Raw genomic sequence first — 24,662 nt, forward strand, 5'->3', positions numbered from 1 at the left:
ACGAGGAAGCCTTAGCATTGGACGGTTGTGTTGTTAAAGGGCGAAGTATGGAACCCTGCGCAGACGGGGAAGCCTTAGCATTGGACGGTTGTGTTGTTAAAGGGCGAAGTATGGAACCCTGCGCAGACGGGGAAGCCTTAGCATTGAACGGTTGTGTTGTTAAAGGGCGAAGTATGGAACCCTGCGCAGACGAGGAAGCCTTAACATTGAACGGTTGTGTTGTTAAAGAGCGAAGTATGGAACCCTGCGCAGACGGAGAAGCCTTAGCATTGAACGGTTATGTTGTTAAAGAGCGAAGTATGGAACCCTGCGCAGACGGAGAAGCCTTAGCATTGAACGGTTGTGTTGTTAAAGAGCGAAGTATGGAACCCTGCGCAGACGGAGAAGCCTTAGCATTGAACGGTTGTGTTGTTAAAGAGCGAAGTATGGAACCCTGCGCAGACGGGGAAGCCTTAGCATTGAACGGTTGTGTTGTTAAAGAGCGAAGTATGGAACCCTGCGCAGACGGGGAAGCCTTAGCATTGAACGGTTGTGTTGTTAAAGTGCAAAGTATGGAACCCTGCGCAGACGGGGAAGCCTTAGCATTGAACGGTTGTGTTGTTAAAGAGCGAAGTATGGAACCCTGCGCAGACGGGGAAGCCTTAGCATTGAACGGTTGTGTTGTTAAAGAGCGAAGTATGGAACCCTGCGCAGACGGGGAAGCCTTAGCATTGAACGGTTGTGTTGTTAAAGTGCAAAGTATGGAACCCTGCGCAGACAGGGAAGCCATAGCATTGAACGGTTGTGTTGTTAAAGAGCGAAGTACGGAACCCTGCGCAGACGGGGAAGCCTTAGCATTGAACGGTTGTGTTGTTAAAGTGCGAAGTACGGAACCCTGCGCAGACGAGGAAGCCTTAGCATTGAACGGTTGTGTTGTTAAAGTGCGAAGTACGGAACCCTGCGCAGACGGGGAAGCCTTAGCATTGAACGGTTGTGTTGTTAAAGTGCGAAGTACGGAACCCTGCGCAGACGGGGAAGCCTTAGCATTGAACGGTTGTGTTGTTAAAGGGCGAAGTATGGAACCCTGCGCAGACGAGGAAGCCTTAACATTGAACGGTTGTGTTGTTAAAGAGCGAAGTATGGAACCCTGCGCAGACGGAGAAGCCTTAGCATTGAACGGTTGTGTTGTTAAAGTGCAAAGTATGGAACCCTGCGCAGACGGGGAAGCCTTAGCATTGAACGGTTGTGTTGTTAAAGAGCGAAGTATGGAACCCTGCGCAGACGGGGAAGCCTTAGCATTGAACGGTTGTGTTGTTAAAGTGCAAAGTATGGAACCCTGCGCAGACGGGGAAGCCTTAGCATTGAACGGTTGTGTTGTTAAAGTGCAAAGTATGGAACCCTGCGCAGACGGGGAAGCCTTAGCATTGGACGGTTGTGTTGTTAAAGAGCGAAGTATGGAACCCTGCGCAGACGGGGAAGCCTTTTCCTGAACACTAACAGTAGTTGCTTTTCCCAAATCATAAGCCAAGAGTTACTTTTCCCAATAGTTATTTTCCCTAAATGATAACAGCAGTTGCTTCTCCCAAACACTAACAGTTGAGTTACTTTCCCCTAACGCAAGCAGTAGTTACTTTTTCCAAATGATAAGCCGAGTTACTTTTCCCAGTATTTACTTTCCCCAAACGATAACAGTTGAGTTACTTTTACCAAATGCATTTAACAGTGGAGTTCCTTTTTCCAAAGGATAAGTCAAGAGTTACTTTTTCCATTAATTACCTTCACCAAATAATACGTTGAGTTCCTTTTACCAATTGATAAGTCAAGAGTTACTTTCCCCCAAACAATAACAGTAACGTTACTTTCCCCAAATGATAACAGCAATTACTTTTCCTGAACACTAACAGTAGTTACTCTCCCCAAATCATAAGCCAAGAGTTACTTTTCCCAATAGTTACTTTCCCCAAGCGCTAACAGTAGTTACTTTCCCCAAATGATAACAGCAGTTACTTTTCGCAAACACTAACAGTGGAGTTACTTTCCCAATACGATAAGCGAAGAGTTACTTTTCCCAGTAGTTACTTCTCCCAAATAACTAGTTATTTTCTCCAGATGCTAACATAGTTACTTTTCCCAAACACTAAGAGTAGAGTTACTTTCCCTAAATGATAAACCAAGAGTTACTTTTCCTACCGGCTGCTAGGAATTGTGGGAGTTGAAGTCCAAAACACCCGGAGGGCCCAAGTTTGCCCCGAGTTAATTTTATGTGTTTCCAACCCCTTTATTCTTATTTTTTGGGGGTCTCAAGGCTGTCTCCTGACGTTCCCAAACAAGGCCAACCTACAGGCATCACAAAGAGGTTTTTTCACGGCTGCAAAGGAATTGCAGTCACAAGCTTTTCATAGGACTCGCAGTTCCTTGAGTCAAAGAGGACGCAAACAAGGAGAACGTTATACTGGCACATTGGGTGTGTTTACACTCGAGAACAAATGCAGTTTGACCCCAGAGTCCTGGGATTTCCAATGGCTCGATTAACTCAGGCTACGATGGCATCGGTTTTTGTTGCTGCAGCAACACGCTGTTGGCTCAGTCATTCAAATCGAGGCTCGTTTCTCCATCGTTTTTGTGGCGATCGGGATGAAACTTGGCGCAATCGTAGGCAACGTTTACATCTTTAACCACACCAAGTTTCAGAATGTTTCGGTCATCTGCTGTGTACTTATTGTGTTAGAAGCGAATTGAGGGTAGTTACGTATAATGTATTTAAAAGGAACACAAACAAAGCTAAAGATGCCACATACACACATGCATATTTTCACCTTTATTATGTGCCTAGATAGATACAGATGTTTATTAAGTAATAGCATTAGAATGTATTATTATTATGTAATATGTGTGTGTGTGTGTGTGTGTGTGTATATATATATATATAAAAGAGTGATGGCATCACGGCGACCCACAAAACAACAAAACTACAGGCCCTCCAACCTCGAAATTTGACAACACAACCCATGATCCACGCCTCTAGGTTGATACAACAAAAAGAAAAGAAAAATAAAGTCCTAATTAGAGGGAGAGCAATAATTGCTTTTATCCAATTACTGCCAGTTAGAAGGCTAAGCTCCTCCAACTTGGTCTCCTAGCAACCCCATAAAAATAATAAAAAACACAAAAAAATAATTAAAAACACTAAAAAAAATTAATACAATAAAATACTATAATAACAGAAAAACTAAAAAAATATAAGAAAATAATAAAATATAATAAATAAAAAGATAACTTACAATAAGAATAATTTAAAAATACAAATAACGTCAAAAGTTACACAACAATTTTTAACCAATACCACCAGCACTTTGCCACAGCAACGCGTGGCCGGGCAAAGCTAGTATGTGTGTATAGTTCATGTATTATTGTGTGCATGAGGAACACTAACAAAGCTAAAAATGCCACATACACACATTCATATTTTCACTTTTGTTATGTGTATAGATGGATATAGATATTTATTAATAGCATTTGGATGTATTAGTATTATATAATATATATATATAATTCATATTATTATTATTATTATTATTATTATTATTATTATTATTATTATTATTATGTGCATTGAGGAACACTAACAAAGCTAAAGATGCCACATACACACATGCCTATTTTCACTTTTATTATGTGTCTAGATAGATATAGATATTTATTAATTAATAGCATTAGAATGTATTATTATTATGTAATATGTGTATATATTCATGTATTACTATTATGTGCATGAGGAACACTAACAAAGCTAAAAATGCCACATACACACATGCCTATTTTCACTTTTATTATGTGTTTGGAGAGATATAGATATTTATTAATTAACTAGCTGTGCCCGGCCACGCGTTGCTGTGGCGAAGTCTGGTGGTCTGGGAAATAAAGTATTGAGGAATTGGTGGTAGTTAAGGTCAAGGGTAAAGGTTTTCCCCAGACATTAAGTCCAGTCGTGTCTTACTCTGGAGGTTGGTGCTCATCTCCATTTCTAAGCCGAAGAGCCGGCGTTGTCCATAGACTCCTCCAAGGTCATGTGGGATGACTACATGGAGCGGCGTTACCTTCCCGCCGGAGCAGTACCTATTGATGCACTCACATTTGCATGTTTTCGAACTTCTGGGTTGGCAGAAGCTGGGGCTAACAGTGGGGGCTCTCTCCGCTCCCCCAATTCAAACCTGTGGCCTTTCAGTCCAGAAGTTCAGCAGCTCAGCGCTTTAACACGCTGCGCCATCAGGGGATATTATTTCCTAAAGGTTGTGAATATACAATATTTCTGATTGGGTTTTTTTTGTTTGTTGGAGGCAAGTATGAATGCTGCAATTAGGAAAAATGATTAGGATGTAATGGCCTTGCAGCTTTAAAGCCTGGCTGTTTCCTCCCTAAGTGAATTTTTTCTTGGGAGGTGTTAGCTGGCCCTGATTGTTTCCTGTCTGGAATTCCCTTGTTTTCAGAGTGGTGTTGTTTGCGATATTTTATGTGCTTCTACTGTCTGTGGCCCTGAGAAAACAGAGGATTTTCCAGACTTTGATGATGGGAATACTTTGTTGGGAGGTGTTAGCTGGCCCTGATTGTTTCCTGTCTGGAATACCCTTGTTTATTTACTGTCCTGGTTTTAGAGATTATATTGTTCTGCATTATTCTATCCCAGTAATTATTTCATATTAAAGAAGAATCTCACTTATCCAACATTCGCTTATACAATGTTCTGGATTATCCAACGCAGTCTGCCTTTTCATAATCAATGTTTTTGTAGTCAGTGTTTTAAATTCATTGTGATATTTTAGTGGTAAATTTGTAAATACAGTACAGTAGTCTCACTTATCCAACATAAACGGTCCGGCAGAACGTTGGATAAGCGAATATGTTGGATAATGAGGAATTAAGGATAACCCTATTAAACATCAAATTAAGTTATGATTTTACAAATTAAGCACCAAAACATCATGTTAGACAACAAATTTGTCAGAAAAAGTAGTTCAGTACACAGTAATGCTATATAGTAATTACTGTATTTATGAATTTAGCACCAAAATATCACGATATATTGAAAGCATTGACTACAAAAATGCGTTGGATAATCCAGAACGTTGGATAAGTGAGACTCTACTGTAAATACTACATAGCATTACTGCGCATGGAACTACTTTTTCTGTCAAATTTGTTGTATAATATGATGTTTTGGTGCTTAATTTGTATAACGATTACCTAATTTGATGTTTAATTGGCTTTTCCTGAATCCCTTCTTATTATCCAACATATTCACTTATCCTGCCGGCCTGTTTACGTTGGATAAGTGAGACTCTACTGTATATTTCTAATCTTATATTATCTGCTCAGAACTGGATTATCTGAGGCCCCTTCTTCACAGCTGTATAAAATGCCCACTGAAGTGGATTATATGGCAGTGTGGAGTCAGAATAATCCAGTGCAAAGCAGATCATATAAGATTCTAAATGGGTTATATAGCTGTGTGGAAGGGCCTTGAGTCTACACTGCCATATAATCCAGTTAAAATCTGATAATCTGTGGAAGAGGCCTAAGTGAGGCCTAAATCTGCCTGTCCCCTAACTGAAACCTGGCTGTCCCTTGGTTGCTAGGCAACCAAGTGGGCAGAGATTAGCCCTCTAAACTGGCAGCAATTGGATAAAAAACATTATTGCTCTCCCTCTAATTGGGACTTTATTTTTCTTTTCTTTTTGTTGTATCAACCTTGAGGCGTGGATTATGGGTTGTGTTGTCAAATTTTGAGGTTGGGGGGCCTGTACTTTTGTTGTTTTGTGAATTGCCGTGATGCCATCACTCTTTTATATATATATATATATATATATATATATATATATATTTCATGTATTATTGTGTGCATGAGGAACACTAACAAAGCTAAAAATGCCACATACACACATGCCTATTTTCACTTTTATTATGTGTTTAGATAGATATAGATATTTATTAATTAATAGCATTAGAATGTATTATTATTATGTAATATGTGTGTATATATATATATATATATATATATAACTCATGTATTATTGTGTGCATGAGGAACACTAAGCTAAAAATGCCACATACACACATTCATATTTTCACTTTTGTTATGTGTATAGATAGATATAGATATTTATTAATAGCATTTGGATGTATTAGTATTATATAATATAATATATATATATATATATATATATATATATATATTATAATTCATATTATTATTATTATTATTTATTATTATTATGTGCATTGAGGAACACTAACAAAGCTAAAGACGCCACATACACACATGCCTATTTTCACTTTTATTATGTGTCTAGATAGATATAGATATTTATTAATTAATAGCATTAGAATGTATTATTATTATATAATATGTGTATACATTCATGTATTACTATTATGTGCATGAGGAACACTAACAAAGCTAAAAATGCCACATACACACATGCCTATTTTCACTTTTATTATGTGTTTAGATAGATATAGATATTTATTAATTAATAGCATTAGAATGTATTATTATTATGTAATATGTATATATATATATATATATATATATATATATATATATATATATATAATAATTCATGTATTATTATTATTAAGTGCATTGAGGAACACTAACAAAGCTAACAATGCCACATACACACATTCATATTTTCACTTTTGTTATGTGTATAGATAGATATAGATATTTATTAATAGCATTAGGATGTATTATTATTATTATTATTATTATTATTATTATTATTATTATTATTATTATATATATTAATTCATATTATTATTATTATGTGCATTGAGGAACACTAACAAAGCTAAAAATGCTACATACACACATGCCTATTTTCACTTTTATTATGTGTCTAGATATACATATGTATTAATTAATAGCATTAGAACGTATTATATATATAATACTAGCTGTGCCCGGCCACGCGTTGCTGTGGCTTAGTCTGATGGTGTTGGTCAGTCTACATTAGGTTGTATTGATGCTGTGATCTCCACCTTCTTTATACTCACATTAGTAGTTGTATTTGAAGTCTGTTACCTTCTTCAATTTTTGTGTTGATTGATAATTGGTTGAGATCCCTGTGGTCTTTGGTTTGTTGTTAGTTGTAATGTCTGATTCTGCTGAGTGCGGTTTATATTTTTATTGTGGTACAATAGTCTTTTTTTTGTTTTGCCTGTGTAGCTGTTTATTATTATTGTTGTTGTTGTGGTCATGAAGGTTGGATAAGTTAGATGCTACTGTATTGTTTTTTGGAGGCCCAGTGTAGCACTGACTGGCCTCTCAGCCTCAGTGCCTGGCTGTTTCTTGCCTGTGATGGTGTTGATTCTTATTGTTGTTGTTGTTGTCATTGTTATTATTGTAATTGTTTTTTGGAGGCCAAGTGTGAATGTAGGGATTGGGGAGGTGGATGAGTTGTGTTGTCAAATTTTGTATTTGTTATAGTCACAATGCGTTGTTGTGAGTTTTGTGGGTCCGGATTGTGGTTTTGTGGTGTAGTTGTGTTGTTACAACCGGGAGAAAAGGCTTTTGTGTTGTGTTGTCAAGTTTTGTATTTCTGGGGCGCTTAGTTGTGTGCCAAGTTTTGTATTTCTGGGGCGTTTAGTTGTGTTGTTATAGTCACGATGCACTGTTGTGAGTTTTGTGGGTCTGGATTGTGGTTTTGTGGTGTGGTTGTGTTGTTACAATCGGAAGGGAATGCTTTTATGTTGTGTTGCCAAGTTTCATATTTCTGGGGCATTTAGTTGTGTTGCTATAGTCATGATGCGTTGTTATGAGTTTTGTGGGTCCGGATTGTGGTTTTGTGTTGTGGTTGTGTTGTTACAACTGGGAGGCAAGGGTTTTGCATTGTTTTGCCAAGTTTTGTGTTTCTGGGGCGTTTAGTTGTGTTGTTATAGTCATGATGCGTTGTTGTGAGTTTTGTGGGTCCGGATTGTGGTTTTGTGTTGTGGTTGTGTTCTTACAACTGGGAGGCAAGGCTTTTGCGTTGTGTTGTCAAATTTTGTATTTCTGGGGCGTTTAGTTGTGTTATAGTCACTATGCGTTGTTGTGAGTTTTGTGGGTCCGGATTGTGGTTTTGTGGTGTAGTTGTGTTGTTACAACCGGGAGAAAAGGCTTTTGTGTTGTGTTGTCAAGTTTTGTATTTCTGGGACGTTTAGTTGTGTGCCAAGTTTCGTATTTCTGGGGCGTTTAGTTGTGTTGTTATAGTCACGATGCATTGTTGTGAGTTTTGTGGGTCCGGATTGTGGTTTTGTGGTGTGGTTGTGTTGTTACAACCGGGAGGCAAGGCTTTTGCATTGTGTTGTCAAGTTTTATATTTCTGGGGTGTTTAGTTGTGTGCCAAGTTTCGTATTTCTGGGGTGTTTAGTTGTGTTGTTGTAGTCACGATGCGTTGTTGTGAGTTTTATGGGTCCGGATTGTGGTTTTGTGGTGTGGTTGTGTTGTTACAACCTGGAGGGAAGGCTTTTGCATTGTGTTGCCAAGTTTTGTATTTCTGGGGTGTTTAGTTGTGTTGTTATCGCATGATGCGTTGTTGTGAGTTTTGTGGGTCCTGTGTGGTTTTGTGGTGTGGTTGTGTTGTTACAACTGGGAGGCAAGGCTTTTGCATTGTGTTGCCAAGTTTTGTATTTCTGGGGCGTTTAGTTGTGTTGTTATCGCATGATGCGTTGTTGTGAGTTTTGTGGGTCCGGATTGTGGTTTTGTGGTGTGGTTGTGTTGTTGTAACCTGGAGGCAAGCCTTTTGCATTGTGTTGCCAAATTTCGTATTTCTGGGATGTTTAGTTTTGTTGTTATAGTCACTGCGCAAACAACTTTATCATTTTATATATATAGATATGTGTGTGTGTGTGTGTGTGTATTATAATTCATGTATTATTATTTGCATTATTATTATTACGGGCATTGAACTGCATTGTATGAGTCTACACTGACCAGATAATGCAGTTTCAATCAATATTGTATGGCAGTGAAGATTCCCATCATCTTGAATTAGACTGGAGTTATATTGGCTTTGATAGCATTTGTCTATGTTGCTGCAGCACCACATAGCTGGTTCAGGTTCAATTTAGCATCGACAGCAATCCAAAACAAGGCCTTTCATAATGGAGAATAGATGGGGACTATGACTTCTCAACATCTCGAATTGGACAGGAGATATATTGGCTTTGATAGCATTGGCCTTCGTTGCTGCAGCACCACACAGCTGGCTCGGGTTCAATTTAGCATCGACAGCAATCCAAAACAAGGCCTTTCATAGTAGAGAATTGATGGGGACTATGACTTCTCAACACCTTGAATTAGACTGGAGATATGTTGGCTTTGATAGCATTGGCCTTCGTTGCTGCAGCACCACACGGCTGGCTCGGGTTCAATTTAGCATCGACAGCAATCCAAAACAAGGCCTTTCATAGTAGAGAATCGATGGGGACTATGACTTCTCAACACCTTGAATTAGACTGGAGATATGTTGGCTTTGACAGCATTGGCCTTCGTTGCTGCAGCACCACACGGCTGGCTCGGGTTCAATTTAGCATCGACAGCAATCCAAAACAAGGCCTTTCATAATGGAGAATAGATGGGGACTATGACTTCTCAACATCTCGAATTGGACAGGAGATATATTGGCTTTGATAGCATTGGCCTTCGTTGCTGCAGCACCACACGGCTGGCTCGGGTTCAATTTAGCATCGACAGCAATCCAAAACAAGGCCTTTCATAGTAGAGAATCGATGGGGACTATAACACCTTGAATTAGACTGGAGATATGTTGGCTTTGATAGCATTGGCCTTCGTTGCTGCAGCACCACACGGCTGGCTCGGGTTCAATTTAGCATCGACAGCAATCCAAAACAAGGCCTTTCATAATGGAGAATAGATGGGGACTATGACTTCTCAACATCTCGAATTGGACAGGAGATATATTGGCTTTGATAGCATTGGCCTTCGTTGCTGCAGCACCACACGGCTGGCTCGGGTTCAATTTAGCATCGACAGCAATCCAAAACAAGGCCTTTCATAGTAGAGAATCGATGGGGACTATGACTTCTCAACACCTTGAATTAGACTGGAGATATGTTGGCTTTGATAGCATTGGCCTTCGTTGCTTCAGCACCAGACGTCTGGCTCAGGTTCAATTTAACATTGAGAGTAATCCAAATGTGGCCTTTCATAGTGGAGAATAGATGAGGACTATGACTTCTCAATATCTTGAATTAAACTGGAGATATATATTGGGTTTGATCGCATTGGCCTTTGTTGCTGCAGCAACATATCCCTGGCTCGAATCGGAAACGTGTTGGCCGCGGTTGATGGGAGTTGCTGCCTTCCCGAATCCGCTCTCTTCGGTGAAGCCATCTCGTCTACTTTGTATTCCAGTCCGTGCGCCCAAAGCGTGCGAGTGGAAGAAATAATGATTATTTCCCTTCTCCCGGCAGCCGCGAAAGGAGACGGTTGTGCCGGGAGCCGCGTGAAAAGGCTCTCCTTGCGCCCGAGCGAAGGGTCTCCTAATCCGGCTGGTTCGATCCGGGTCGTTACGGGTCGCGGCACAGGGATTAGCGGCGGACCTGTTGCCCGGCCGAGCGTCATGATCCCCGCAAATCCCTTTATCTCCCTCTTATTAGCCGCCGTCCTTCGGCTCCTTTCGCTGGAGCCCGGCCAACTACGTGTTCCGGCAATGTCCTCGGATCGGCCCGCTCCCCGGCTATTTTGGGGTATAATTTGGCCAAACGGAGAAACAAAAGGGGGGACTTCAAGGTGCTGGTCCTCATGGGGGTGTGGAGATGAATTTCGAACAATGGTCTGGGGGGAAAACCTGCACTGGTTTCTGCCAGAGTCTTTGCAGTTCAATCTTGAGGTCCTGACAGCGGCTGAGTTTTTCCTGTTGTTTTTCGTCAATGCGACTGTCACCTGGGATGGCGACATCAATGATCCAAACCTTGTTCTTTTCCACAACTGTGATGTCTGGTGTGTTGTGTTCCAGAACTTTGTCAGTCTGGATTCGGAAGTCCCACAGTATCTTTGCGTGCTCATTTTCCAAGACTTTTGCAGGTTTGTGATCCCACCAGTTCTTTGCTGCTGGGAGGTGGGACTTGAGGCATAAGTTCCAATGAATCATTCGGGCCACAGAGTTGTGCCTCTGTTTGTAGTCTGTCTGTGCAATTTTCTTACAGCAGCTGAGGATATGATCAATGGGTTAGGGTTAGGGTGGTTGTTGTTGTTATTATTATTATTATTATTATTATTATTATTATTATTATTATTGCTCGGTGGCCATCTGTTGTTGTTGTTGTTGTTATTATTATTATTATTATTATTATTATTATTATTATTGCTCGGTGGCCATCTGTTGTTGTTGTTGTTATTATTATTATTATTATTATTATTATTATTATTATTGCTCGGTGGCCATCTGTTGTTGTTGTTGTTGTTGTTATTATTATTATTATTATTATTATTATTATTATTATTATTGCTCGGTGGCCATCTGTTGTTGTTGTTGTTTTATTATTATTATTATTATTATTATTATTATTATTATTATTGCTCGGTGGCCATCTGTTGTTGTTGTTGTTATTATTATTATTATTATTATTATTATTATTGCTCGGTGGCCATCTATCAGGGGTTTGTATTTCAATAGGATTCGATCTATAGTTTCCTTGATTCCTGTCGGGCAACTTTGTCCTCCTATATGGAAGATATCAATAGGGTTCACAGAGACGGACGTTGTGCCGTAGATGCATTTTGCGATGATGATAACAACGTTGTCATGAAGAGAGGACGGTTCCGGATGACATTGCCCATCTGTCCGCACGGCATTGGTTTGCTGACAGACGGGCTCCTTTTCCGCTCAATTTCTTCCACCTCCAAACGTCTCCCGGGTCGCCGAGAGATGGATCTCTCTCCGTCTCTCGTTTCATTAAGATCCAATGTTTCGGCAGTCCTGGGAGTTGTAGTTTCATAAGATCACTTGCCGTCTCTGCCAACCTACATCCAGAGAGCACTGTGAACCCAAACACTGGTGGATCTGGACCAAATTTGGCATAAGTACCTGATATGCCGAAATTTGATTACTGGAGAGGTTAGGGAACTGGGCTTCCTTTCTGGGAGTTGTAGTTCACCCACAAACAGGGAAACTGTGACCTCCACCAATGATGGACCTGGACCAAACTTGGAGGGGTTTGAAAGGACTGACTCACCATAGTGGGAGTTGTAGTTTACCCTACACTCAACCCCACCGGTGATGCATCCAGAGCAAACTTGCCCAACATCACAAACTTTAAGTACTGCCGGTGTTTTTCAGGGTTCTCCTGATGTGAGTTATAGTTCACCCGCAACCTTATGCATTGGGTACAGTTAAAAAATTGATTTTTTCAAATAACTTGGGAAGCACTGCTTATCCAAGCTAGTGTGTGTGTGTGTGTGTGTGTTTATATATATGCGTATGTGTATATCGATGCAAACTTTAAGTACTGATGAAGTTTCTAGAGGTTAATCTGGCATGTTGTGAATTGTAGTTCACCCACAATTATCCCAGGCTAGTCTATTAAAAGTAAAAAAGGCAACGACATTTATAAGCCAGGTACAAAAATTGTGTTGCGTGCTGTAATTTATAATAATTTATAAATATACTAGCTTTGCCCGGCCACGCGTTGCTGTGGCTTATGGGAATCCTTTGTTGGCCATATGGAATAGCAGTGAATAGCCTTGCAGTCTCAAAGCCTGGCCATTTTCTGGAGTAGCTGGAGCTTTTTGCTGTATGAATGTAGAGGCCTAACTCTGCCTGTCCCCTGGGCTGAGTGGGTTGCTAGGAGATCAAGTGGGCGGAGCTTAGCCTTCTAACTGGCAGCAATTGGATAAAACAATTATTCCTCTCCCTCTAATTAGGACTTTATTTTTCTTTTCTTTTAGTTGTATGAACATAGTGGCATGGATGAGGGGTTGTGCTGCCAAGTTTGGTGTTTCTGGGATGTGTAGTTTTGTTGTTTTGTCCTAGGCCGAAATTTCATTACTCTTTTATATATATAGATAATATATTGTATATACAGTAGAGTCTCACGTATCCAATGTAAATGGGCCGGCAAATGTTGGATAAGTGAATATGTTGGATAATAAGAAGAGATTAAGGAAAAGCCTATTAAACATCAAATTAGGTGATGATTTTACAAATGAAGCACCAAAACATCATGTTATACAACAAATTTGACAGAAAAAGTAGTTCAATGCACAGTAATGTTATGTTGTAATTACTGTATTTACGAATTTAGCACCAAAATATCACAATGCATTGAAAACATTGACTACAAAAATGTGTTGGATAATCCAGAACGTTAGATAAGCGAGACTCTACTATATATATATATGTGTGTGTGTGTGTGTGTGTGTGTGTGTGTGTGTATCTATCTATGCATCTGTCACAAACTTTAAGTGCTAATGAAGTTTCTGGGGGTTATGAGTTGTTCACCCACAAATATCCTGGGCAACACCGGGATATAGCAGCGATATAATATCTATAGCAGCAAGATAAGAATAAAGCTATTATTATTATTATTATTATTATTATTATTATTATTATTATTATTATTATTATTTTATTATCTACAGCAGGGGTCCCCAAACTTTTTAAACAGGGGGACAGTTCACGATCCTTTGGACTGTTAGAGGGCCAGAGTATAATTGACAACCAAGCAATAATTTATTTATTTATTTATTTATTTATTTATTATTAATAAAGAGGGTTGGAAGAGACCCTTTGGGCCATTGAGTACAATCCCCTTCTGCCTTTGTGCACCAAAAGCACAAACAAAGCAGCCCTGACAGATGGCCACCCAGCCTCAATGTCAATAATAATAATAATAATAATAATAATAATAATAATAATAATAATAATAGACCCTTGGGCCATTGAGTCCAACCCCCTTCTGCCTTTGTGCACAAAAAGAACAAGCAAAGCACCCCTGACAGATGGCCATCCAGTCTCAGTGTTAATAATAATAATAATAATAATAATAATAATAATAATAATAATAATATAATTAAATAGGGTTGGAAGAGACCCCTTGGGCCATTGAGTCCAACCCCCTTCTACCTTTGTGCACCAAAAGCACAAGCAAAGCATCCCTGACAGATGGCCACCCAGTCTCAGTGTTAATAATAATATATAATAATAATAATAATAATAATAATAATAATAATAATAATAATAATAATAAAGAGGGTTGGAAGTGACCCCTTGGGCCATTTCAGTCCAACCCCCTTCTACCTTTGTGCACCAAAAGCACAAGCAAAGCACCCCTGACAGATGACCACCCAGCCTCAATGTCAATAATAATAATAATAATAATAATAATAATAATAATAATAGACCCTTGGGCCATTGAGTCCAACCCCCTTCTGCCTTTGTGCACAAAAAGAACAAGCAAAGCACCCCTGACAGATGGCCACCCAGTCTCAGTGTTAATAATAATAATAATAATAATAATAATAATAATAATAATAATAATAATAATTAAATAGGGTTGGAAGAGACCCCTTGGGCCATTGAATCCAACCCCCTTCTGCCTCTGTGCACCAAAAGCACAAGCAAAGCACCCCTGACAGATGGCCACCCAGCCTCAATGTCAATAATAATAATAATAATAATAATAATAATAATAATAATATAATAGACCCTTGGGCCATTGAGTCCAACCCCCTTCTGTCTTTTTGCACAAAAAGAACAAGCAAAGCACCCCTGACAGATGGCCATCCAGTCTCAGTGTTAATAATAATAATAATAATATAATTAAATAGGGTTGGAAGAGACCCCTTGGGCCATTGAGTCCAACCCCCTTCTGCCTCTGTACACCAAAAGCACAAGCAAAGCACCCCTGACAGATGGCCACCCAGTCTCAGTGTTAATAATAATAATAATAATAATAATAATAATAATAATAATAATAAGGGTTATAAGAAACCCCTTGGGTCATTTAGCCCAACCCGCTTCAGCCCTTCTGCCGTGCGGGCCGGATAAATGGCTTTGATGGGCCTTAGTTTGGGGACCCTTGGTCTACAGTATCGTATCTACTTATTAAAAATAAAAAAGGCAATGACGTTTATAACCCAGGTACCAAAGTTGTGTTGCATGGTGTAATTTGGAGCACGGGGAGGACTGCAACTCCCAGCATCCCCTGCCAAAGTAATGTTTCCAAACTCCGCGGTTTGTCTTGTGCTGCGTTCCGATCTTTGGCCTCCAAGAAAACGGGCAAAATTGGACACCTCTCGGTTCTTTGTGGCCCCGTTTCTCCTCCTCCGAAGGCCACGTCTCCATCTGCCGTGGTGCCAAGTGGAGCAAGGCTCAGCCAAAACAACACCTGGCAGCCGGCGCTTCGGCCTTGGCGTCTCCCGGACCCCTTCTTGGAAATCTTTTCCTTGTTTTCCCCTCCGAGAAAGGAAGGAAAATTCTCAAGGCTTCTGCAAAGAAATGCCCAAGTGTCCCTATACGATGTGTTCCCATATGGTGCGTCTACACTGGTGGTTTGATGGGGTTTGGCGTTCCTTTCCGTGCCTCATTGATAACGTATTATATAGACTCAGTGTAGACTCCTCTAACACTATGTAATGCTGTTTATTTGCCTTTATCCAACTTGACTTTTCTAAAATACTTTTAATGCATCAGCCACTTTGGGAGCATCTATAGCAACGATATAAGAATACCGTTACAGTATTATTATTATTATTATTATTATTATTATTATTATTATTATTATTATTGACACAACAACATGGTATGACACAGCAAACAAGATAGATATGCTGGATTTCGTATCACAAAATCACAAGTCGAACACTTCCAAAGTGTCTAGGACTGTGTGATGTATTATTATTATTATTATTATTATTATTATTATTATTATTATTATTATTATTGTATGACACAGCAAACAAGATAGATATGCTGGATTTCGTATCACAAAATCACAAGTCGAACACTTCCCAAGTGTCTAGGACTGTGTGATGTATTATTATTATTATTATTATTATTATTATTATTATTATTATTATTATTATTGTATGACACAGCAAACAAGATAGATATGCTGGATTTCGTATCACAAAATCACAAGTCGAACACTTCCCAAGTGTCTAGGACTGTGTGATGTATTATTATTATTATTATTATTATTATTATTATTATTATTATTATTGTATGACACAGCAAACAAGATAGATATGCTGGATTTCGTATCACAAAATCACAAGTCGAACACTTCCCAAGTGTCTAGGACTGTGTGATGTATTATTATTATTATTATTATTATTATTATTATTATTATTATTATTATTATTATTATTGTATGACACAGCAAACAAGATAGATATGCTGGATTTCGTATCACAAAATCACAAGTCGAACACTTCCCAAGTGTCTAGGACTGGGTGATGTATTATTATTATTATTATTATTATTATTATTATTATTATTATTGTATGACACAGCAAACAAGATAGATATGCTGGATTTCGTATCACAAAATCACAAGTCGAACACTTCCCAAGTGTCTAGGACTGTGTGATGTATTTTCGGATGATGCGTGCAGATCCGTCGGGTGGCCTTTTGCAGTTGGCAGATCGTGATTTTGTCAATGTCTATTGTTTCCAAATGCCAGCTGAGATTAATTGGCACGGCACCCAGTGTGCTATTATTATTATTATTATTATTATTATTATTATTATTATTATTATTAATAATAATAATAATATCCTGCTTTTATTTCTTGATTGTGGTTTGGCAAAATCATCATTATCATTATCATCCCACTTTTAGCTCTTGATTGCATTTGCGGAAAAATACCAATAATGTTGTTGTTGCTATCAATAATAATAACATTAATAAGAGCTTTTAACTCTTGTTTGTATTTTTGTATTGGGACAAAATGTTGTTGTCCCCCCGTTTTTACCACTTGATAGTTTTTGGGAAATGTATTATTATTATTATTATTATTATTATTATTATTATTATTGACACAACAACATTGTATGACAGAGCAAACAAGATAGATATGCTGGATAATAATAATAATAATAATTATTATTATTATTATTATTATTATTATTTTTATGACACAGCAAACAAGATAGACATGCTGGATTTCGTATCACAAAACCACAAGTCGAACACTTCCCAAGTGTCTAGGATTGTGTGATGTATTATTATTATTATTATTATTATTATTATTATTATTATTTTATTGTATGACACAGCAAACAAGATAGATATGCTGGATTTCGTATCACAAAATCACAAGTCGAACACTTCCCAAGTGTCTAGGATTGTGTGATGTATTATTATTATTATTATTATTATTATTATTATTATTATTATTATTATTATTATTTTATTGTATGACACAGCAAACAAGATAGATATGCTGGATTTCGTATCACAAAATCACAAGTCGAATACTTCCCAAGTGTCTAGGACTGTGTGATGTATTTCCGGATGATGCGCGCAGATCCCAGTAGGGTGGCCTTTTGCAGTTGGCAGATCGTAATTTTGTCAATCTCTATTGTTTCCAAATGCCGGCTGAGATCTTTTGGCACGGCACCCAATGTGCCCATCACCACCGGGACCACCTGTACTGGTTTCTGCCAGAGTCTTTGAAGTTCAATCTTGAGGTCCTGAGAGCGGCTGTGTTTTTCCTGTTGTTTTTCGTCAATGCGACTGTCACCTGGGATGGCAACATCAATGATCCAAACCTTTTTCTTTTCCACAACTGTGATGTCTGGTGTGTTGTGTTCCAGAACTTTGTCAGTCTGGATTCGGAAGTCCCACAGTATCTTTGCGTGCTCATTTTCCAAGACTTTTGCAGGTTTGTGATCCCACCAGTTCTTTGCTGCTGGGAGGTGGGACTTGAGGCAGAAGTTCCAATGGATCCTTTGGGCCACATAGTTGTGCCTCTGTTTGTAGTCTGTCTGTGCGATTTTCTTACAGCAGCTGAGGATATGATCCATGGTTTTGTCGGTTTCCTTGCACAGTCTGCATTTGGGGTCATCAGCTGATTTTTCGATCTTGGCCTGAATTGCCTTTGTCCTGATGTCTTGCTCCTGGGCTGCAAGGATCAGGCCTTCTGTCTCCTTCTTCAGGGTCCCATTCATGAGCCAGATGCAACCCTTGATTCTAAACTTAAGTTTCGCTTTCCATTTGCATTGAGAATATTTTTATTTTTGCAAATATTATTTCGAGGGTATAGATGCATCCCTTAACTCTACGCTTAGGTTTCGCTTTCCATTTGCATTGAGAATATTTTCATTTTTGCAAATATTTCTCGGCACTTTTTGCTTTATTTACATTTCGTCTCTCTTACTTTCTTCTTCTCCTGCTAATTTTTCTTTTGCTTTCCAAGCGGCGTTCTGATTCTTGTTATGTTCCCTCCCTCTGTGACTGCCCGGCGCACTATAAATCCCTTCCACGTCTTGCCTTGCTGGAGACGAGGCTCCGGAGGGTTCTTTGTCGCCTCCCGACTCCGTATTCAGGGCCTGAATTATTTATAGCTTAATTTCCGACGCCAACGCCAAAGCAAGGAAGGGATGCAAAGGGTTTTTTGAGCCGGGCCACTATTTATCACCTTATGGGTCAAGCGGGGTTTAGCCGGTTGTCCCCGTACGCCTTCGGCCATACAGTGAGGACCTATGGACCTGAAAGACGCAGTGTTGGATCAGTTGGCAACCCTGTTTGCGGCTGAAATAGAAATCCAATTGATATTGCATTCCTCAGGTTGAAGGTTTTCATGATTTTGCCATTGTGACCCACCTTGGATTTCATTCTAAGTCTCAGTTATTAAAAGCATAGGAGCGTTAAGGGTTGGGATCAGTTGGCAATCCTGTTTGAGGCTGAAATAGAAATCCAATTGATATTGCATTCCTCAGGTTGAAGATTTTCATGATTTTGCCATTGTGACCCACCTTGGACTTCGTTCTAACTCTCAGTTATTAAAAGCACAGGAGCTTTAAGGGTTAGGATCAGTTGGCAACCCTGTTTGAGGCAGAAATAGAAATCAAATTGATATAGCATTCCTCAAGTTGAAGGTTTTCATGACTCTGCCATTGTGACCCACCTTGGATTTCATTCTGAGTCTCAGTTATTAAAAGCATAGGAGTTTTAAGGGATTGGATCAGTTGGCAACCCTGTTTGAGGCTGAAATAGAAATTCAATTGATATTGCATTCCTCAAGTTTAAGGTTTTCATATTTTTGCCATTGTGACCCACTGTGGCCTTCATTCTGAGTCCAGCCCAACTGTCTCTCAGTTATTAAAAGCATAGGAGCTTTAAGGGTTTGGATCAGTTGGCAACCCTGTTTGAGGCAGAAATAGAAATCAAATTGATATTACATTCTCTCAGGTTGAAGGTTTTCATGATTTTGCCATTGTGACCCACCTTGGACTTCATACAATGTGGGCTTGAGTTCTATCTTGGCTGCAGCTATGGTTGCCATCTGATCCAATCCCTTAAACCTCCTATGCTTTTTTATAAGAGAGATAGTTGGGCTGGACTCAGAATGAAGTCCAAGGTGGGTCACAATGGCAAAATCATGAAAACCTTAAAAATGAGGAATGCAGTATGAATTGGATTTTTATTTCAGCCGCAAACAGGGTTGCCAACTAATCCAAACCCTTAATGCTCCTGTGCTTTTAATAACTGAGAGACAGTCGGGCTGGACTCAGATTGAAGTCCAAGGTGGGTCACAATGGCATAATCATGAAAACCTTCATCCTAAGGAATGCAATATCCATTGGATTTCTATCTCATCCGCAAACAGGATTGCCAACTGATCCAAACCCTTAATGCTCCTGTGCTTTCAATAACTGAGAGTTAGAATGAAGTCTAAGGTGGGTCACAGTGGCAAAATCATGGAGACTTTAAACCTGAGGAATGCAATATCAATTGGATTTCTATTTCAGCCGCAAACAGGGTTGCCAACTGATCCAAACCCTTAAAGCTCCTATGCTTTTAATAACTGTGAGTTAGAATGAAGTCCAAGGTGGGTCACAATGGCAAAATCATGAAAACCTTCAACTTGAGGAATGCAGTATCAATTGGATTTCTATTTCAGCCGCAAACAGGGTTGCCAACTGATCCCAACCCTCCAGGCTCCTCTGCTTTTAAGCCATTTTGACTCGCAGTAAATAGGAGGAGGGGAAAGACTCAAGACTCAGAACGAAGTGCAAAGTGGGCCAATTATTACAAACTCAGAAGGCGGAGGAGTACAGGCTGGAATAAAAGTTGGCAACCTGGTTTTCAATGTATGTACAAGAATGACATTTTGACATCGCCCCATTTGTGGTGTTCCAAAGCCGCCCTCGATGCCAGCTTTGCCACGGAGGAACCCGAAAGGAGTGCGATGATGCCTCGCGGGCGTAATCCGGCTCCTGCAGATCTCTAATCCGATTCTATCACATTTCTAATCTGATTTCTCCGCCGCCCGCCACCCTTGCGACTTGGCTCACTTTCCCGGCTTTTCTCTCGCAATCTCTCTCCCGCTTTTCTGGGAAAGCAATGAAGCAGCTGGAAAAAGTCTCTAAAATTAGCCTGGCTCCGCTCGGAGGCACCGGAATATAATGTGGAGTTGATGAGAAGTAATATATTAAATTTACATTGAAGATGGCCCAAGGTAAGGATTAGATTGGCGTGCGGGGGGGCTCTGGATTTTAATTGGCATAATATTTCATTTAATTACATTATCTAATTTCGGAGCAAGGCCGTAAAATGTTAATGCGGGTCGTCTGGCCCTGTCATTCCTTCCCTGATCTCTTCGGTGACAAGGTTTTAACTCCTTAGCGGGTGGTTTTGCCCCATGGCCGGGGAGAAAATAGAGTAGTCAAAATGTCATTTCCACATATACTTTGAATACCGGGTTGCCAACTTTTATACCATCCCGTGCTCCTCTGCCTTTTGAATTTGCCGCCATGAACCATTACCCCACCTTGGACTTTGTTTCCGGTCTGATTTTAGTATCTTCTAATTTCTGCAGGTCAAAATGACCTAAATGCACAGGAGCTTTAAGGGTTTGGATCAGTTGGCAACCCTATTTGTAGCCGAAATAGAAATCCAATTGATATTGTATTTCTTAGGCAGAGGGTTTTCATGATTCTGTCATTTTATTTTGAGTCCAACTTGACCGTCTCTCAGCTAACTTCTGCAAATCAGAGTTATTAAAAGCATAGGAGCTTTAAGGGTTTGGATCAGTTGGCAACCCTGTTTGTAGCCGAAATAAAAATCCAACTGATAATACATTCTTAGGCTGAGAATTTTCATGATTCTGCCATTGTGATTCACCTTGGACTTCGTTCTGAGTCCAATTTGACCCTCTCCCAACTAATTTCTGCAGATCAGAATTGTTACAAGCATAGGAGCTTTAAGGGTTTGGATCAGTTGGCAACCCTGTTTGTAGCTGAAATAGAAATCCAACTGATATTGTATTTCTTAGGCCGAGAGTTTTCATGATTCTGTCATTTTATTTTGAGTCCAACTTGACTGTCTTTCAGCTAAATTCTGCAAATCGAGAGTTATTAAAAGCATAGGAGCTTTAAGGGTTTGGATCAGTTGGCAACCCTGTTTGTAGCTGAAATAGAAATCCAATTGATATTGTATTTCTTAGGCAGAGGGTTTTCGTGATTCTGTCATTTTATTTTGAGTCCAACTTGACCGTCTCTTAGCTAACTTCTGCAAATCAGAGTTATTAAAAGCATAGTTTAAGGTTTGGGTCAGTTGGCAACCCTGTTTGTAGCTGAAATAGAAATCCAATTGATATTGTATTTCCTAGGCAGAAGGTTTTTGTGATTCTGTCATCTTATTTTGAGTCCAACTTGACCGTCTCTCAGCTAACTTCTGCAAATCAGTTATTAAAAGCACAGGAGCTTTAAGGTTTGGGTCAGTTGGCAACCCTGGGTTGCCCCTGAAGTAGAAATCAAACTAATATTGCATTGCTTAGGTTGAAAATTCACTGAAATGTAGTGGGGAGGAAATAAAATAGTCACAGTGTCATTTCCGTGGCCATATTTGTACATTGAATGTTGGGTTGCCAAGTTTTATACCAACCTTTGCTCCTCTGCTTCCAGTGTTTTATCATTTTGCCAGTGTTATATATCTTGGACTTCAAGTTGAGCTTCAAGTTGAGCTTTTTCCAGCTAATATCTGCAGGTCAAAATTGTTAAAAGCATAGCAGCGTAGAGGGTTGGAATCAGTTGGTAATCCTGGTTGTGGCCCAAATAGAAATCTAATGAATAATTGCATTCCTCAGGCTGAAGGTTTTCACGATTTTGAAATTTTGACCCACTTTGGACTTCATTCGTAGCTCAACGAATGAGCTTTTCTAACTAATTTCTGCAGCTCAACATTGTTAAAAGCATAGCAACCTAGAGGGTTGTGATCAGTTGGCAATCCTATGTGCACTGGAACAGAAATCCAACTGATAATTGCATTCCTCAAGTGAAGGTTTTCATGATTTTGCTCAGCTAATTTTGAGCTTTTCTGGCCAATTTCTGTAGGTCAGCATTATTAAAAGCATAGCATCGTAGAGGGTTGGGATCAGTTGGCAACCCTGGTCATGGCCCGAATAGAAATCCAACAAATATATTATTCCTCAGATTATAAGTTTTCACCATTTTGCCATTGCTATCCACCTTGGACATTATTTTGAGCGCAATTTGAGCTTTTCTAGGCAATATCTGCAGGTCAACGTTATTTAAAGCATAGCTGCATAGAGGGTTGGGATCAGTTGGCAACCCTGTTCATGGCCTGAATAGAAATCCAACAAATATAGTATTCTTCAGATTATAAGTTTTCACCATTTTGCCATTGTTATCCACCTTGGACATTATTTTGAGCCCAATTTGAGCTTTTCTAGGCAATATTGGCAGGTCAACATTATTAAAAGCATAGCTGCATAGAGGGTTGGGATCAGTTGGCAACCCTGGCCATGGCCCGAATAGAAATCCAACAAATATAGTATTCCTCAGATTATAAGTTTTCATCATTTTGCCATTGCTATTCGCCTTGGACATTATTTTGAGCGCAATTTGAGCTTTTCTAGGCAATATCTGCAGGTCAACATTATTAAAAGCATAGCTGCATAGAGGGTTGGGATCAGTTGGCAACCTTGGTCGTGGCCCGAATAGAAATCCAACAAATATAGTATTCCTCAGATTATAAGTTTTCACCATTTGCCACTTTGGACATTATTTTGAGCGCAATTTGAGCTTTTCTAGGCAATATCGGCAGATCAACATTATTAAAAGCATAGCTGCATAGAGGGTTGGGGTCAGTTGGCAACCCTGTTTGTGTCCGAAATAGAGATGCAACTGGTATTGCATTCCTTGGCTGTCTCTCTTTCAGCCTCATGCCCATTTAGACCAAAATATATTGTGATTTCGGCCGCAATCTATAAACTGTTGAGCTATTTATTGATTTATTGGGTGTATGCCTCACCTTTCCCAAAGGCTAGTTATTTATTACCAAAGACACGTAAACTATGTTTTTCCCGTCCGAAAGAGTCGCTCCGAGCCACTTACCCAAATACAGATGCGTTAAAAATAATCGCCGTTGAAACACATTTACAGCAAGCGTCCCCGCGTCCCCCTTAAGTAAGCAAAATACGATTAAATGTGTATTATTAATCCAATATATAACTTGGAAACATGCTTCCAAGGACAGCTTACTCCGGGCATTTAAAAGGATCTGTCCGTAGAAATCTGGAGCAAAGTCGGTGGACTACAACTCCCGTCGAAGAAGGAAGGCAAAGGGAATGCGAGGTCATTGCCCCCAATATGGTTTAATGCGGACGGCCGAATTTATAGCAGTTTGATACCACAATAAATGCCACAGTGCAAGGCTGTAGAAACCTGGGATTTGTAATTTTCTTCTTTGTGGTCTCAGTATAATGCGCACATATGTGCACAGCTCCATAATAAATAAATACTGTAAATAATAGCATCCTAGGGTTGGGGGAGACCCCAAGGGTCATCCAGTCCAGGCAGGAAGACACCACCAAAGCCCTCCCGACAGATGGCCATCCAGCCTCTGAATCATAGAATCCTAGAGATGGGAGAGACCCCAAGGATCATCCAGACACCACCAAAGCCCTCCCGACAGATGGACATCCAGCCTCCGAATCATAGAATCCTAGGGTTGGGAGAGACCCCAAGGATCATCCAGACACCACCAAAGCCCTCCCGACAGATGGACATCCAGCCTCCGAATCATAGCATCCTAGGGTTGGGAGAGACCCCAAGGATCATCCAGACACCACCAAAGCCCTCCCGACAGATGAACATCCAACCTCCGAATCATAGAATCCTAGAGTTGGGAGAGACCCCAAGGATCATCCAGTCCAGGCAGGAAGGCACCACCAAAGCCCTCCCAACAGATGGACATCCAACCTCTGAATCATAGAATCCTAGAGTTGGGAGAGACCCCAAGGATCATCCAGACACCACCAAAGCCCTCCCGACAGATGAACATCCAACCTCCGAATCATAGAATCCTAGAGTTGGGAGAGACCCCAAGTATCATCCAGTCCAGGCAGGAAGGCACCACCAAAGCCCTCCCGACAGATGAACATCCAACCTCCGAATCATAGAATCCTAGAGTTGGGAGAGACCCCAAGGA

General features: G+C 39.8%; 1 protein-coding gene across 8 annotated transcripts in view; it reads left to right on the forward strand.

Moving 5' to 3' along the window:
* The window catches only part of sema6c (semaphorin 6C), a 220,482-nt gene that overhangs the window by 83,811 nt on the left and 112,009 nt on the right, over positions 1–24,662 (forward strand). Inside the window, exon 1 of one of the 8 annotated variants that reach the window (XM_062964944.1) lies at positions 19,648–20,667. The exons of the other annotated variants lie outside the window; for them this stretch is intronic. The gene's annotated coding sequence lies outside the window, so the exon portion shown is untranslated. Of the gene's footprint in view, positions 1–19,647; positions 20,668–24,662 lie in introns of those variants that run through there. 8 annotated transcript variants of the gene reach the window in all.

This window comes from Anolis carolinensis, unplaced genomic scaffold (assembly GCF_035594765.1).
Source record: "Anolis carolinensis isolate JA03-04 unplaced genomic scaffold, rAnoCar3.1.pri scaffold_14, whole genome shotgun sequence".
In the NCBI taxonomy this organism is placed as follows: Eukaryota; Metazoa; Chordata; class Lepidosauria; order Squamata; family Dactyloidae; genus Anolis; species Anolis carolinensis.